The sequence below is a fragment of the Saccostrea echinata genome, unplaced genomic scaffold (assembly GCF_033153115.1).
Source record: "Saccostrea echinata isolate AGI-Se365-2 ecotype Australia unplaced genomic scaffold, CSIRO_AGI_Sech_v1 ptg000033l, whole genome shotgun sequence".
In the NCBI taxonomy this organism is placed as follows: Eukaryota; Metazoa; Mollusca; class Bivalvia; order Ostreida; family Ostreidae; genus Saccostrea; species Saccostrea echinata.
The window spans coordinates 37,557,754-37,562,152 of NW_026889782.1; positions in this window are offsets into that span (position 1 = coordinate 37,557,754).

The following is a 4,399-nucleotide window of genomic DNA, read 5'->3' on the forward strand; positions in this document are numbered from 1 at the left end:
AACTTAAACTCTTAAGTCATCAAGATAATAATTATTTTTTTTTAAATACATTTACTCCTTAGTCCCTAGGGAGAACATATATACATATAGTGCTTGCATGATTCTCCATCAAACTCATAATATTGAATACTAAAAAATTATGGGTTCAAGCAAACTTTGTACATGAAATATAATTCAAAATTTTTAACAAGTGTTTTTTTTTTTTTTTTACCTAGAGCAAAGGCCATTTAAAGACAATTAGGAAGAGTTATGTGTACTTTGTGAATCCTCAATCCTGACCCTACTTATTATAAAAATTAGTGCATGGACACTTTTAGTGTGAATTTTTTTTCCAGTTGCCCAGCAATGTTTTGACACAGTTGATGCAAAAAAGTATGCAATACTCAGATTTTGCGAATAAATTATTGAAGATGAAAATGGTAGCAAACATGTTTCCATTGCATTTCCCCTGAAAGTGTCATTTAAATATACAAAAGACTGCAATTTTTGGGAGGGTTTACTACATGTAATTGGATTTGGAGTTAGAAACCTCATGTACAATTTTGTTTTACTATGGGGTAAGTTTTTATTAAAGAAATAAGTGCATGTGTTTTGATGATATGATAAACTGTCAAAAGTGATGCAAAAAAACTTTTGGAATTAATTTCGCATTTCGAATAGTGTATATTCTGACTATTGAATATTCAACATGTCCAATAAGCATTTTAAAAAATCAGATTTCAAAAATGCTGTTAAAATCATGAAGAATATATCATATATATATATATGTTTAGGACATACTTTTCCATGATGTGTTTAATGCTCCATACAATGTGTGGACCTAAAACCCGACAGTACATCAACCATTCTCTATTCCTGTGAGGCTCCTAAAGGAAATCCTAAAACTGACTACTTTTCCTTTTTTACTACTGAACAATATTGACACATGTATCAACTTTCCGAATGTAATAATTACAATTTGTTATTGATTGTATCGTATCTTGCTTAACATTTTTAAATAAAAAAAATTGGAGAGTTCCATTTAAAAATAGTCTATATATACTATTACAACTAAAGGAGAGGCCAGCATTTTGACCAGAAATCACACAGATATATGGCATTTTTACAAACCCTGCAAGTCTGCAGAAAATAATTACATGTTCATTACAAGGATTCAAACTTGGAATCACGTTTTTACATACCCGAAATGTGTCTTATCTTCTATCAGCTGTTTTCACCAGAAATAATGGACATTCATTCTTCTATCCCGTGGAAAAAAGATCCGCCGTAAAAACGTATGTTTAGAACTTTTGAATCTTTTTTACCATTCGTTTGAAAGGAGTCAACAAACTAAATATACTTGTTCTAAGCATAATTCAACTGTGATTAATGCATCTATCCACAAAAGAAATATGCACATGATGACGACGTGTTCCGTGGAATGATATGTCCGAGGAAACTCGAGCAAGAAACATGACGTTTTTTCCTGTTTTCGAAAGAGTGGGAATAAAATCGCGTTTTGTCATTAATTAACCATTGCGATGCAACAAATAAAATGATTAAGTTGTATAACCTAATGACCATGACTTGAAAATGTCTTGTTTTGATTTTATTACAGTCATATTTATTCTAACAAGAGGCCCATGGGCCACATCGCTCACCTGAGTAACTTTGGCCATGCTGTTCTTTATCAGATTTCCCCCCTTTTAATATACCTATCGTGGCTCCACCCTACCCCCGGGGGTCATGATTTGAACAATTTAGAATCTACACTACTTCAGGATGCTTCCAAATATGTCTCAGCTTTATTGGTCCAGTGGTTCTTGAAAAGAAGATTTTTAAAGATTTTTCTTATATATTTCAATGTAAAACTTGGATTCCTTATTGTGGCCCGCCCTACCCCCGGGGGTCAAGATTTGAACAATTTATAATCTACACTACCCCAGGATGCTTCCATATAAGTTTCAGTATTTCTGGCCCTGTGGTTCTTGAGAAGAAGATTTTTCAAGATTTTTCTTATGTATTTCAATGTAAAACTTGGATTCCCTATTGTGGCCCCGCCCTACCCCCGGGGCTCATGATTTGAACAATTTAGATTCTACACTACCCCAGGATGCTTCAATATAAGTTTCAGCTTTTCTGGCCCTGTGGTTCTTGAGAAGAAGATTTTTCAAGATTTTTCTTATGTATTTCAATGTAAAACTTGGATTCCCTATTGTGGCCCCGCCCTACCCCCGGGGGGTCATGATTTTAACAATTTAGAATCTACACTACCCCAGGATGCTTCCATATAAGTTTCAGCTTTTCTGGCCCTGTGGTTCTTGAGAAGAAGATTTTTCAAGATTTTTCCTAAATATTTCAATGTAAAACTTGGATTCCCTATTGTGGCCCCGCCCTACCCCCAGGGGTCATGATTTTAACAATTTAGAATCTACACTACCCCAGGATGCTTCCATATAAGTTTCAGCTTTTCTGGCCCTGTGGTTCTTGAGAAGAAGATTTTTCAAGATTTTTCTTATGTATTTCAATGTAAAACTTGGATTCCCTATTGTGGCCCCGCCCTACCCCCGGGGGTCATGATTTTAACAATTTAGAATCTACAATATCTCAGGATGCTTCCACATAAGTTTCAGCTTTTCTGGCCCAGTGGTTCTTGAGAAGAAGATTTTTTAATGACCCCACCCTATTTTTGTCTTTTCTTGATTCTCTTTACCCAAGGATACTTTGTACCAAGTTTGGTTAAAATTGGCCCAGTGGTTCTTGAGAAGAAGTTGAAAATGTGAAAAGTTTACAGACGGACGGACAGACGGACAGACGGACGGACGACGGACAACGGGTGATCAGAAAAGCTCACTTGAGCTTTCAGCTCAGGTGAGCTAAAAACAGTTATTTGAACACTGTGTGACAGAGTAATGGCGGATATCATGTGCACATGGCTTCAGGGAGACCACCATATGAACAAAACAAATTTTCAAGAATTATGGACAATGACAAGAAAAAAGCAAAACTAATCGTTGTAGCCATATTATTAATGAACCGAACCGACATCATTCTCATTGCATTTTTCATCTCCTGAATGCTGCAGCTGCGCAGTTCTAACGTGGTTAATTTTCCATAAATGCAAACAATAGAAAAACAATATTTACTAATTTTGGTCTCTAACAGTAGATAATAAGTGCATCAGCTTTGAGTTACTTTGAGATAGGTTGGTACTTGTTTAAGCGCATTCTTGGTATTTCTTATTTTCGACCAGAATACGAGGGGTGATCAAAAAGTTCGCGAACTTTCTCTATATTTATAATACGACAATTCAGATCAGAATGAAATTTGGCACACATATAGTCATACACATGTTCTATAAATAGCAGATGTTATGTTTGTTTTGCTCCATGTTTGTGATGTCATAATGTGAAAATGACGTCACGATGTAGATGACTTATGACAAAAAATGGGTGACTCAGTCGCACTCGAGCAATGAACGGCTGTAAATTTGAACGTATACCTTGGAAATTCCTTTGCAGTAGCATACAATAATTTTGTTCAAGGTTTATGAAGACAAAAGACTTGCCGGAAGTTCAATCATTAATTGGATTGTTTGATTTAGTAATATCTCTGAAAAGTCCAGGGTGTCCGGACAACTCCTCTCCCGGACCGTTACCCCAAAAGTGAACAATGTGTTTTGTCACTTTTGTCTTTTTGTATAGATCTGAAGCAGTCGGGCATGTCCAAGGAGGATTTTTGGTAGCATGCCTGATACAATGTATGTATACTTTTGGTAGCATGCGTTATGTGTATTTTTGGTAGCATGCGTGATGGGTACTTTTGCAATCATATGCGTGATGTGTAATTTTGGTTGCATGATTGATGTGTACTTTTGGTACCATGCATGCTTGATGTGTACTTAAGGTTGCATGAGTGATGTGTACTTTTAGTTGCGTGTGTAATGTGTACTTTTGGTGGCATGCGTGATGTGTACTTTTCGAAGCATGCGTGCGTGATGAGTACTTATCGTAGCCTGCGTAATGTGTACTTTTGGTAGCATGTGCGTGATGTGTACTTTTGGTAGCATGAGTGATGTGTACTTTTGGTAGCAAGTGTGATGTGTTCTTTTCGTAGCATGCGTAGTGTGTGTACTTTTGGTAGCATTTTACATATAAAAGGTTTGACTGATCAGACTGGTCACCAGGAAGTACTCTTACTTTCGTTGAGTTTCAAATGAAAAAAATAAACGTGATGATGTGTCTGAACTACATGCAGAAAAATTATGAATGGCAGCAAAGTGAACCTTGTTTTATTCACTGAGTATGGGGTTATTATGTATAAGCCGTAAGAAATATAAAATTCTTAACTAATAAAAAGCAATCAGAAGACAACAATATTAGATTGATAAATACATACACGTGATGTTTTGTGCATTTAT